We start from the raw sequence: 14979 nt of genomic DNA, 5'->3' as shown, positions 1-14979 counted from the left end.
ACAAAACCTTAAAGAAAGAAATAGAAGAGGATACCAAGAAATGGAAAAATCTTCCATGCTCATGGATTGGAAGAATCAACATCATCAAAATGTCCATTCTCCCAAAAGCAATTTACAGATTCAATGTGAAACCAATCAAGATAACGAAGACCTTATTCTCAGAACTGGAAAAAATGATGCTGAAATTCATATGGAGACACAGGAGACCTCGAATAGCTAAAGCAATCTTGTACAACAAAAACAAAGCATCACAATACCAGATTTCAGGATATGCTACAGGGCAGTTGTTATCAAACAGCATGGTACTGGTACAGAAACAGAGGGATAGACCAATGGAATAGAATAGAAACACCAGAAATCAATCCAAACATCTACAGCCAACTTATATTTGATCAAGGATCCAAAATCAATCCCTGGAGTAAGGACAGTCTATTCAATAAATGGTGCTGGGGAAATTGGATTTCCACAGACAGAATCAAGAAGCAAGACCCCTACCTTTCACCTTACACAAAAATTCACTCAACATGGATTAAAGACTTAAATCTATGACCTGACACCATCAGATTATTAGAGAGCATTGGAAAAAGCCTGCAAGATACAGGTGCCGGCAAATACTTCCTGGAAAATACCCCAGAAGCACAGGAAGTCAAAGCCAAAATTAACATTTGGGATTGCATCAAATTGAGAAGTTTCTGTACTTCAAAAGTAACAGGAAAGTGAAGAGACAACCGACAGAATGGGAAAAAATATTTGAAAACTATGCAACAGATAAAGGGTTGATAACCAGAATCTACAAAGAAATCAAGAAACTCCACATCATCAAAAGAAATAACCCATTTAAGAGATGGGCCAAGGACCTCAATAGACATTTTCCAAAAGAGGAAATCCAAAGGGCCAACAGGCACATGAAAAAATGTTCAAGGTCACTAGCAATCAGGGAAATGCAAATCAAAACCACAATGAGGTTTCACCTCACCCCGGTTAGAATGGCTAACATTCAGAAATGTACCAACAATAGATGCTGGTGAGGATGTGGGGAAAAAGGGACACTAACCCACTGTTGATGGGAATGCAAATTGGTTAAGCCACTATGGAAGTCAGTCTGGAGATTCTTCAGAAACCTGAATATAACCCTACCATTCGACCCAGTCATACCACTCCTTGGAATTTACCCAAAGGAAATGAAATTGGCAAACAAACAAGCTGTCTGCACATTAATGTTTATTGCAGCTCAATTCACAATAGCTAAGACCTGGAACCAACCCAAATGCCCAGCATCAGTAGACTGGATAAAGAAATTATGGGACATGTACTCTATAGAATACTATACAGCAGTCAAAAACAACGAAACCCAGTCATTTGCAACAAGATGGAGGAATTTGGAAAACATCATGCTGAGTGAATTAAGCCAGTCCCAAAGGGACAAATGTCATATGTTCTCCCTGATTGGCGACAACTAACTGAGCACCAAAGGGGAAACCTGTTGAAGTGAAATGGACACTATGAGAAACAGTGACTTGATCAGCTCTTGTCCTGACTGTTGATGTACAATGTAATATTTTATCCATTTTAGTATTTTTTTGTTGTAGTACTATTGGTTGAACTCTGTAATTAACACACAAGATTTATTTATATATTTGATAGCCAGAGTTACACAGAGAGGGAAGATCAGAGAGAGAGAGAGAGAGAGAGAGAGAGGTCTTCCATCCACTGATTCACTCCCCAATTGTCTGCAACAGCCAGAGCTTTGTTTATCTGAAGCCAAGAGCCAGAAGCTTCTTTGGGTCTCCCACTTAATTGCAGGGGCCCAATGAAACTGGGCCATCTTCTACTGCTTTCCCAGGTCATAGCAGAGAGCTAGATTGGAAGTGGAGCAACCAGGTCCTGAACCAGCACCCTTATGGGATGCTGGCATTGCAAGCAGCAGCTTTACCCACTATGCCACAGTGCTGTCACCTTGGTATATTTATAATGGACCAGCACAAAGCTTTTGTTCTCCCAATTACTGCTTTAATTATCTTCCAAGTTCTTTAGTGCCTACTATACTTATGTCACTGAAATTCTGAAAACCCAAGACTCTCTTCCACTGTCCATCTTCGGCTTCTTGGTTGAAAATTTCTGTTAGTAAGTAGAAAATAAGCACGAATACATAAACTGTGCAGATGATGGAACTGTTGAAAGTTCCTTAAAAAGCCAGTGGTACACCATTGGAGACTGTACACAGGAGGCTTCTTCTCTAGCACTGTATGATCTCATCCTAAAATGAGCAAAAGTAGTCTTCTAACCAGATGATAGCATATACTTATTACTGATTTTCCACATCCTATTAAAAGTTCATAAAATGAACAAAATCAAGATTCAAACAGTCACTGAAATCCTTTCATAATACTTGATTTGTAAATATTTTGGATAAAGTGTTCTGAAATATGAAAAGCTTCCTGTTGAATTGATCCCTTAATCATTATATAGTGCCCCTCTTTGTCTCTTTTAACAGTTTTTTGTGTTAAAGTTTATTTTCTCTAATATTAAGATGGCTACACCAGTTCTTTTTTGGTTTCTGTTGGCATGGCATATATTTTTCTAACCTTTCACTTTCAGTCTGTATGCACCTTTGTTGGAAAGATGTGTTTCTTGTAAGCAGCAAATAGATGAGTTTTGTGTTTTAATCCATTCAGCCAGTCTGAGTCTTTTAACTGGAGAGTTGAGGCCATTTACAGTCAACGTGACTATTGATTAGTGACTTTGCCCTGCCATTTTAACACAGATATTTATAATATATACTTTGAACTTCCTGTGATCTTTTACTGAGAGATTTTCTTCCTTTACCTTCTTTTGAATTGATGACCATGTTCCTGTGAACTATGAAGTGAAGTTGTTTCTGTGAAACAACTAGGAAGCCAATATCACCTTAATTCCTAAATCTGAAAAGCATACAACAGGGGAAGAAAACTATAGAACAATAACCCTGATGAACATAGATAAAAAAATCATCCCCAAATACTAGCTAATTGATTCCAACAACACATCAGAAAGATCATTCTCCTAGACTATGTGGGATTTAGTTCTGTAATACAGGGATGGTTCAATATAAACAAATCAATCAGTGTGATTTGTCACTTCAGCATACTGAAGGAGAAAACCATATAATTAGTCAATAAATCATTTGATAAAATATAATACCCTTTCATGATAACAACCTTAAACAAACAAGGTATATAAGGAATATTCCTAAACACAATCAGGGTAATTTATGACAAATTCACACCCAGTATCTTATTGAATGGAGGAAAAGTTGGAAGCATTACCACTAAAATCCAGAAACAGACAAGAATGCCCACTCTCACAATGGCTATTCAATATAGTCCAGGAAATTTCAGCCATAGCCATAAAGCAAAAAATGAAAAAACAGATCAAAGGTATAAATATTGGAAAGGAGGTATTCCAACTATCTGTATTTGTGGACAACATGATTCTATATATAGGAGATCTGAAAGACTCCACTGAGAGACTTTTGGAACTCATAAAAATGTTCAGTAACATGGCAGGATATAAAATCAACACAGGAAAAAAAAAACAATAGTATTTGTTTACACAGACAATGACATGTATAGAAAGAACTTCTAAGATTAATCCCATTCACAATAGCTACAAAAAGTTACTTTGGAATAAATTTAACCAATGATGTAAAAGATCTCTATGAAGAAAATTACAAAACATTAAATAAGAGGGGGAAGGGCAAGATGGCGGAATAGGAAGGGAACACACCGATAGTCCGGGGAGAGACAGTTTAACAAAAGTGGAGATACTGTAGGTTCAAGGAAGAGTAGGAGAAGAAACAGCAGAAGAAACTCTTCCGGAACGAGTGATTCACAGTGGACCTGCGTGCAGAGCGTGGGAGCCCAAAGTTCGGGACACCAGCGGCAGACTCAACACACCAGCACTGGATTGCGAGGTGAGCCAAACCTCAATAGCCCAAGACACCAGCAGGCAAGCGGAAAGAGGAGACTAGAGGGAATGACCCCGGGGGAAAAAGTTCACCAGGCTAAATAGAAGAGAGAGAGAAAAAAAAAAGTGACTGATACGGACACGGGTTTCTCTCTCTCTCCGCTTACCTCTCAAAGGCGAGCAAGACAATGAGCAGGCGCCATCTTGGACATACGTCATAAGCAGAGCGACCTCAGGTCTGCACCAGCCCTGAGCCTAGCAGAAAAACCTGACTCTGGGTGGGGCAAATTAACAGGAGATTAGGACCTAGTGAATCTGTGGTGCTACTGAACTGAGAGTGTGAAAAAAGAGACGGTGGGGGAGAGAACTCATGGAATTCACATGAGTACTCTCCAGAGACACTACAATTCCATAACTTTGGCAACCCAGTGGGAGACTGAAGGAGAATTTGAGCCCACTCTGAGGGCAGAACAGATTCCCTGTGTGGTCCTTGGGAAAGAGCTTCTGATCTCTGGCTCCTGTGGGTATATCATTTGCCTGCTAACTACCTCCAACCTCATTCAGCTGTGCGGAATTACTTCCCTTTTGAATCAAAAAAGAAAGAAAGAAAGAGAGAGAGATCTACCATGCCTAACCTGGGAGTGTCACCTTTGGCACACCAAACAGAGCTCTCAGGCCACACCCATCTCAAGCCCTAAGGCTCCATCAAAAACAGACAGTCCACTTAATCTAGAGTCATAGTATAACAAGAAAAAGCACCACAGTGAAGAGACCAAATATCTCCAAAATGCCAAATAACAAACGCAAAAACCGAGGTAATAAAAACAAGGAAGTCACTATGACGCCCCTAAATGAAAAAGACACCACAATTCAAGATTATGAAGATGATGACATAGAAGAAATGCAAGAAGCAGATCTCAAAAAATTGATAAGAACATTAAGAAGTTCTCAAAAACAAATTCTTGAACTACAGAAATCCTTAATGGACAAGATAGAAAATCTCTTTCATGAAAATGAAACATTAAGGAGGAATCAAAATGAAATGAAACAACTAGTAGAACAGGAAACTGTGATAGTGACGAGAAATCATAATGAAGGGAAGAATTCAATAGATCAAATGAAAAACACAATAGAGAGCCTTACAAACAGAATGGGTGAAGCAGAAGAGAGAATATCGGACTTAGAAGACAGAGAACAGGAAAGGATACAGTCAGACCAAAGAAAAGAAGAGGAAATTAGAAATCTAAAATATATTGTTGGGAATCTTCAGGATACTATTAAAAAAACCAACATTCGGGTTCTAGGAGTTCCTGAAGGCATGGAGAGGGAGAAAGGATTAGAAGGCCTTTTTAGTGAGATATTAGCAGAAAATTTCCCAGGTTTGGAGAAGGACAGAGAAATCCTAGTACAGGAAGCTCACAGAACCCCTAATAAACACGACCAAAAGAGATCCTCACCACGACACGTTGTAATTAAACTCTCCACAGTGAAACATAAAGAAAAGATCCTAAAATGTGCAAGAGAGAAACGTCAGATTACTCTCAGAGGATCTCCAATCAGACTCACAGCTGACTTCTCATCAGAAACCCTACAAGCTAGGAAGGAATGGCGAGATATAGCCCAGGTACTAAGAGAGAAAAACTGCCAGCCCAGAATATTATATCCTGCAAAGCTCTCATTTGTGAATGAAGGTGAAATAAAGACTTTTCATAGCAAACAGAAATTGAAAGAATTTGTCGCCACTCGTCCAGCCCTGCAAAAGATGCTTAAAGATGTGTTACACACAGAAACACAGAAACACGGTCATCAATATGAAAGAAGGTAAAGGAAGGAAACCTCACAGCAAAAGATCACAGGGAATTCAAAGCATATATTAGAACTTATCTTTGGCAAATAGCAGGGCAAAGTTACCAATTATCATTAGTCACATTTAACATTAATGGCCTGAACTGTCCAGTTAAAAGACACTGATTGACTGATTGGGTTAAGGAACAAAACCCATCTATTTGCTGCTTACAAGAAACACATCTTTCCAACAAAGATCCATACAGACTGAAAGTGAAAGGCTGGAAAAAGATATACCATGCCAACAGAAATGAAAAAAGAGCGGGCGTAGCCATCTTAATATCGGACAACATAAACTTTACCACAAAAACTGTTAAGAGAGACAAAGAGGGACACTATATCATGATTAAGGGATCAATTCAACAGGAAGATATAACAATTATCAATGTATATGCACCTAACTACAGGGCACCGGTTTATCTAAAAGCTTTGTTAAGGATGTAAAGGGAGACTTAGACCCCAATACAATAATACTGGGGGACTTCAATACTCCACTCTCAGAAATAGACAGATCAACAGGACAGAAGATCAACAAGGATACAGTAGATTTAAACGACACTATAGCCCAAATGTATCTAACAGATATATACAGAACTCTCAATCCTACATCTAAAGATTTTACATTCTTCTCAGCAGTACATGGAACCTTCTCTAGGATTCACCACATACTAGGCCATAAAGCAAGTCTCAGCAAATTCAAAAGAATTAGAATCATACCATGCAGCTTCTCAGACCATAAAGGAATGAAGTTGGAAATTAGCAACTCAGGAATCCCTAGAGCATATGCAAACACATGGAGATTGAACAACATGCTCCTGAATGAACAATGGTCATAGAAGAAATCAAAAGAGAAATCAAAAACTTTCTGGAAGTAAATGAAGATAACAGCACAACATACCATAACTTATGGGACACAGCAAAAGCAGTGTTAAGAGGAAAGTTTATATCAATAGGTGCCTACATCAAGAAATTGGAAAGGCACCAAATAGAGGAGCTTTCAATTCACCTCAAGGATCTAGAAAACCTACAGCAAACCAGACCCAAATCTAGTAGGAGAAGAGAAATAATTAAAATCAGAGAAGAAATCAACAGGATTGAATCAAGAAAAACATTACAAAAAATCAGGCAAACGAGGAGCTGGTTTTTTGAAAAAGTAAACAAAATTTACATCCCAATGGCCCAACTAACTAAAAAAAAGACGAGAAAAGACCCAAATCAATAAAATCAGAGATGAAAAAGGAAACATAACAACAGACACCACAGAAATAAAAAGAATCATCAGAAACTACTACAAGGACTTGTATTCCAGCAAACAGGGAAACCTTTCAGAAATGTATAGATTCCTGGACAAATGCAACCTACCTAAATTGAACCAGGAAGATATAGAAAACCTAAACAGACCCATAACTGAGACAGAAATTGAAACAGTAATAAAGGCCCTCCCAACAAAGAAAAGCCCAGGACCAGATGGATTCACTGCTGAATTCTACCAGACATTTAAAGTAGAACTGACTCCAATTCTTCTCAAACTATTCAGAGCAATTGAAAAAGAGGGAGTCCTCCCAAATTCTTTCTATGAAGCCAGCATCACCTTAATTCCTAAGCCAGAAAAATATGCAGCATTGAAAGAGAATTACAGACCAATATCCCTGATGAACATAGATGCAAAAATCCTCAATAAAATTCTTGCCAATAGAATGCAACAACACATCAGAAAGATCATCCACCCAGACCAAGTGGGATTTATCCCTGGTATGCAGGGATGGTTTAATGTGCACAAAACAATCAATGTGATACACCACATTAACAGACTGCAGAAGAAAAACCATATGATTATCTCAATAGATGCCGAGAAAGCATTTGATAAAATACAACACCCGTTCATGATGAAAAATCTAAGCAAACTGGGTATGGAAGGAACATTCCTCAATACAATCAAAGCAATCTATGAAAAACCCACAGCCAACATCCTATTGAATGGGGAAAAGTTGGAAGCATTCCCACTGAGATCTGGTACCAGACAGGGATGCCCACTGTCACCACTGCTATTCAATATAGTTCTGGAAGTTCTAGCCAGAGCTATTAGGCAAGAAAAAGAAATTAAAGGGATACAAATTGGGAAGGATCAAGTCAAACTAGCCCTCTTTGCAGATGATATGATTCTTTATTTAGGGGACCCAAAGAACTCTACTAAGAGATTATTGGAACTCATAGAAGATTTTGGCAAAGTAGCAGGGTATAAAATCAATGCACAAAAATCAACAGCCTTTGTATACACAGACAAAAATGGAAAAATCTTCCATGCTCATGGATTGGAAGAATCAACATCATCAAAATGTCCATTCTCCCAAAAGCAATTTATAGATTCACTGCAATACCAATCAAGATACAGAAGACCTTCTTCTGAGATCTGGAAAAAATAATGCTGAAATTCATATGGAGACACAAGAGACCTCGAATAGCTAAAGCAATCTTGTACAACAAAAACAAAGCTGGAGGCATCACAATACCAGATTTCAGGATATACTACAGGGCAGTTGTAATCAAAACAGCATGGTACTGGAACAGAAACAGATGCATAGACCAATGGAAAAGAATTGAAACACTAGAAATCAATCCAAATATCTACAGCCAACACATATTTGATCAAGGATCTAAAACCAATTCCTGGAGCAAGGAGAGTCTATTCAATAAATGGTGCTGGGGAAGTTGGATTTCCACGTGCAGAATCATGAAGCAACACCCCCACCTTTCACCTTACACAAAAATTCACTCAACATGGATTAAAGACTTAAATCTATGACCTGACACCATCAAATTATTAGAGAGCATTGGAAAAACCCTGCAAGATATAGGTACCGGCAATGACTTCTTGAAAAACACCCCAGAAGCACAGGCAGTCAGAGCCAAAATCGACTATTGGGATTGCATCAAATTGAGAAGTTTCTGTACTGCAAAAGAAACAGTCATGAAAGTGAAGAGACAACTGACAGAATGGGAAAATATATTTGCAAACTATGCAACAGATAAAGGGTTGATAACCAGAATCTACAAAGAGATCAAGAAACTCCACAACAACAAAACCAACAACCCACTTAAGAGATGGGCCAAGGACCTCAATAGACATTTTCCAAAAGAGGAAATCCAAATGGCCAACAGGCACATGAAAAAATGTTCAAGGTCACTAGCAATCAGGGAAATGCAAATCAAAACCACAATGAGGTTTCACCTCACCCCGGTTAGAATGGCTAACATTCAGAAATCTACCAACAACAGATGCTGGTGAGGATGTGGGGAAAAAGGAACACTAACCCACTGTTGGTGGGAATGCAAACTGGTTAAGCCACTATGGAAGTCAGTCTGGAGATTCCTCAGAAACCTGAAGATAACCCTACCATTCAACCCAGCCATACCACGTCTAGGAATTTACCCAAAGGAATTTAAATTGGCAAACAAACAAGCTGTCTGCACATTAATGTTTTTTGCAGCTCAATTCACAATAGCTAAGACCTGGAACCAACCCAAATGCCATCAACAGTAGACTGGATAAAGAAATTATGGGACATGTACTCTATAGAATACTATACAGCAGTGAAAAACAATGAAACCCGGTCATTTGCAACAAGATGGAGGAATTTGGAAAACATCATGCTGAGTGAAGTAAGCCAGTCCCAAAGGGACAAATATCATATGTTCTCCCTGATCGGAGACAACTAACTGAGCACCAAGGGGGAAACTTGTTGAAATGAAATCAACACTATGTGAAACAGTAACTTGATCAGCTGTTGTCCAGGCGGTTGATGTACAATGTAATACTTTATCCATTTTGGTATTTTTTTTCGTTCTAGTATCATTGGTTGAACTCTGTAATTAACACACAATTATTCTTAGGTGTTTAAATTTTAACTGAAAAGTGATCCCTGTTAGGAATTTGGAAAACATTATGTTGAGTGAAGTAAGCCAATCTCAAAGGGACAAATACCACTTGTTCTCCTTGATAGGTGACAACTAACTGAGCACCAAAAAGGAAGCCTGTTAAAGTGAAATGAACACTATGAGAAACAGTGACTTGAGCAGCCCTCACCCTGACTGTTGATGAGCAACTTGATATGTTATCCCTCTTAGTATTTTTTTTTGTCTACTTAATACTTTTGGTTGAATACTGGAATCAATACACAATTCTTCTTAAGTGTTGAAACTTAACTGAAAAGTGATCCCTGTTAAATATGAGTGGGAAGAGATGTGCAATTTGGGACATGCTCAAGCTGACTTACCTCAAACAGTAGAGTTAGAAACATACCAGGGGATTCCAATTCAATCCCATCAAGGTGGCATGTACCAATGCCATCTCACTAGTCCAAGTGATCAATTTCTGTTCACAATTGATCATAATGAAAGGACTAAGAACCAAAGGGATCACATAAACAAAAATAGTGTCTGCAAATACTAGCTGATAGAATAAAAAAGGGAGAGAATGATCCAACATGGGAAGTGAGATACACAGCAGACCCATAGAATGGCAGATGTCCTAAACAGCACTCTGGCCTCAGAATCAGCCCTTAAGGCATGCGGATCAGGCTGAAAAGCCCATGAGACTATTTCAGGCATGGAAAGCCAAGACACTCTGGGGGAAAAAAAAAACTAAATGAAAGAGATCTGTGAGTGAGATCCCAGTGGAAAGAACAGGTCTTCAAAGAAGGAGGTACCTTTCTCTGAAGGGAGGAGAGAACCTCCACTTTGACCATGGCCTTGTCTAAAAATGATCAGAGTCAGTGAACCCAGGGGGCTTCCATATCCTTGGCAGCTCATGACAAGAGCCTAGGGTGATTACTGATGCCATAAACAAGAGTGTCAATTTGTTAAGTCAACAACAGGAGTCACTGTGCACTTACTCCTCATGTAGGATCTTTGTCCTTAGTGTGCTGTACATTGAGATTTAATGCTATAACTAGTACTCAAACAGTATTTTTCACTTTGTGTTTTTATGTGGGTGCAAACTGTTGAAATCTTTACTTAATGTATGCTAAACTGATCTGTATGTAAAGAGAATCAAAAATGAATCTTGATGTGAATGGAAGGGGAGAGGGAGCAGGAAAGGGGAGGGTTGCGGGTGGGAGGGACATTATGGGGGGGAAGCCATTGTAATCCATAAGCTGTACTTTGGAAATTTATATTCATTATATAAAAGTTTGAAAAAAAAACATTAAATAAAGAAATAGAAGAAAACACAAAAAATAGAAGAATGTTCCATGTTCATGGATTGAAAGAATAAATATTATTAAAATGTCATACTACTAAAAGCAATTGATTTCTAAATCAAAATACTAATGACATTCTTCTCATACATAGAACAAAATTATGCTAAAATTCAGATGGAAACACAAGAGACCTCAAATAACTAAAGCTCTTTTATATGACACCAACAAAGCCAGAGGTATCAAAATACCAAATATTAAGGCGTACCCAAGGTAGTTACCATCAAAACAGCCTGATATTGGCAGAAAAGCAGACCAATGGAACAGAATATTATCTACATAATTCAATGCATTCATCCACAATCAACTTATCTTTGACAAAGGAGCTAAAAAAACTCTTGGAAAAGGAAAAATCTCTTTAAAAATGGTTCCAGGAAAATTGGATCTCCATGTGGAAAAGTATGAAGCTACTTTGCAACTTACACAAAAATCCACTCAAAATGGATCAAAGACATCAACATAAAACCCAATTCCTCCAAGTCATTGGGGAATCTCTGTAAAATATTGGAAGAGGCAAACACTTCTTGAGAAAGACCCCAGAAACACAGGCAATCAAAATCAAAGTTGACAAATAGGATTACATCAAGCTGAGATGCTTCTGCTTGGCAAAAGAAACACTCACCAAAGTGAAGAGGCAACAGATAGAATGGGAGAAAATATTTTTCAAATTATGTAAATGATAAAGGGTTGATATCTAGAATATACTAATATATCAAGAAATTCAACAGCAATACAAGCAATCCAATTAAGAAATGGGCAATGAACTTCAATGGGCATTTTTGAAAAAAAAAATCAAATGTCCAACACACAGTTAAAAATGTTCAGTACAGGATCACTAACCATTATGGAAATGCCAATCAAATCCATAAAGAGGGCACCACCTCACCACAGTTAGAATGGCTCACATACAGAAATCAACAAATATCAAATGCTGGCAAGGATGCAGAAAAAAAGTATCCTAATCCATTGTTGGTAGGAATGCAAAAGGTCCAGCTACTATGGAAGACAGGAAGAAGATACCTCAGAAATTGAATAAAAACCTAAAATAGGATCCAGCCAACTCACTCCTTGGAATTTCCAAAAATTAAAAGAAATCAACATATGAAAGAATTATCTGTATCCCCATGTTCACTGAAGCTCAATTAACAATAGATAAGATATGGAATCAACCCTGATGTCCATCAGTTGAAAACTGGATAAAGAAATTATGATATATATACATTATAGAGCACTACCTAGTAGTAAAAAAAAATGAAATCCTGTATTTTGTAATAAAATGAATGCAACTGGAAACCATTATACTTAGTGAAATCAGGCAGTCCCAAAAAGACAGGTATCATACATCTTCCATGATCAGTGATAACTACAATAAAATGTATTTGAGTAAAATGGACATTTTGAGATTTTTTGATTTGTTAGAGCCCTTGTCTGCTTTGTTAAAGAGCAATGTATTTTTCTTCATACGATTTACTGAACTTTTATTTAGTATAGGGTTAAACGATTTAGAATAACAACCTTTATGAGTGAGTATAAAGTAAACTGAAAAATTATCTTTGTAAAAATTAAGTGTGGGAATAGTTGAGGGAGGAGGAAGAGTTGGAGCATGAGCAGGAGGGAGGGTAGGATGGAAGCATCACTATTTTCCTTCTATCTCTCTCTACATATATATGAAATACATGAAACTTGTACAAATTAAATAAAATTAAAAAAAAATTTGGAAATTTAAAGGCTATGATCAAATGACCCAACTTATGGGTCTTAGGAGTTCCTGAAGGAGTGGAGAGAATGGTTTAGACAGCATTTCTATAAAATAATTACAGAAAAATGCTCCAATTTGGAGAAAGAAAAGAATGTCCAAGTACCAGAAGCATACAGAATTCCTAATAGACATGACCAGAAAAGATCTTCACCACAGTGCATTGCAGTCAAACTTTCAACAATGAAACATAAAGAAAAGTTTCTAAGTTGTGCATGATAGAAATGTCAGATTATTTTCAGAGACATTCCAACTAGACCCACAGCTGACTTCACTCTATTGGCTAAGGAAGAATGCAGATACACAGTCCAAGTTTTAAGAGAAAAAATGAAAACAGAGAATACCAGACTCTGCAAAGCTATCACTTATGAACGAAGGTGAAATAACGACCTTTCATAACAAACAGAATTTGAATTTGTCACCATTCATCCAGCCTTATGAAACATGTTTCAGGATATGCTACACACAGAAATACAGGAAGATACTCATCATTATGAAGAAAATGGGAAGACAAAAAAATCTCCTAGTAAAGTACAAAAGAAATCTAAAGAAAACAATAGGAGTATGTATGGAAAATCTCAGGGCCTTGAATGAAATAATAATAACTTTGAATGAAAGGGCATAAATTCTCCAGTTAGAAGATATAGACTGGTTGAAAAGATTAAAAACCAAGACCCACCATGATGTAGCTTTTAAGAATCACACCTCACCAACAAAGACACACACAGACTGTAACTGAAAGAATGGAAAAAGATGTTTGATGTTAATGAAAAGCAAAAAAGAGCAGTTATAAAAATCCTAATATCAGACAAAATAGACTTTAAGAAAAAAAACTATTAAAAGAGACTGAGAGGGACACTATGTAATGATTAAGGGATAAACTCAATAGGAAACTGTGACTATAGTAAATGAATATAAATCCAATTATAAGGTACCTGGGTATTTAAAAGAAATATTAATGAGTTCAAAGAGAAGCAAAGACTACAATAGTAATGGAGGACTTTGACAAGCCACTTTCATCAATGGACAAATCTACTAGACAGAAAATCAACAAAGAAATGATGGTTAATTGACACCAGGGACCAAATGGATCTAACTGAAATCTGCAAAATTTTTCATTCCATACTTAAAGAATACTCATTCTTTTCATCAGTCCATGGGACTTTCTCTAGAATAGATCATATGTTAGGCAATAAAGCATATCTCAACAATACCATGTATCATCTCATACCACAAAGGAATGGAGTTGGAAATCAAGAACTCAAGAAGCTCCAGAACATATGTGAATACATGTAGGATGAACAACATGCTCATGAATGAATAGTAGATAACAGAAGAAATTTAAAAAATCAAAAAATTCCTGTAACAAATGAAGATGATAATATATCAAAACTTATGAGATATAACAAAAGCAGGGTTAAGAGAGAAATTTATAGCAATCAGTATCTACATCAATGAATTGGAAACATATCAAATAAATGCGCTATCAATGCATCTCAAGGACCTAGTAAAGCAACAACAAAACAAACTCCAAATTATTAGGAGGAAATAAATAATTAATATTAGGGAAAAATAAACACAACTGAAACAAAAAATACAAAAGTCAGTGGAAGGAGTAGAAACTTCAGAAGTCATCCACGCATCTGCAACCAACTGATCATTGACAAAGGAGCTAAAATAAATCCTTGAATCAAGGGCAGTCTCTTCAACAAATGATGCTGGGAAAACTGGATCTCCACATACAGAAGTATGAAGCAAGACCCCTACTTTACACCTTATACAAAAATACATCCAACATGGATCAAAGACCTAAATCTATGATATGACCCAATGCCATCAAATTACTAGAGTATACATTGGAGGAACTCTGCAACACATTGGCAGAGGAAGACTCTTATTGGAAAAGATCCCAGAAGCACTAGCAATCAAAGCCAAAATTGACAAATGGGATTACACCAAGTGGAGCAGCTTCTGCCCTGCAAAGAAAAAAACACAACCAAATGAAGAGGCAACTGACAGAATAGGAGAAAACATTTGCAAACTAGTAATCAGAATACATAAAATGTTAAGAAATATAACAAGAAGAAAACAAATAATCTGGTTGAAAAGGGGGCAAAAGTCTTGAACAGCCTTTTTGTCAAGAGAGGAAATTCAAATGGCAATAAACACATGAAAAAA

The sequence above is a fragment of the Oryctolagus cuniculus genome (assembly GCF_964237555.1).
Source record: "Oryctolagus cuniculus chromosome 17 unlocalized genomic scaffold, mOryCun1.1 SUPER_17_unloc_3, whole genome shotgun sequence".
NCBI lineage: Eukaryota > Metazoa > Chordata > Mammalia > Lagomorpha > Leporidae > Oryctolagus > Oryctolagus cuniculus.
This window is presented reverse-complemented; position numbering follows the sequence as displayed.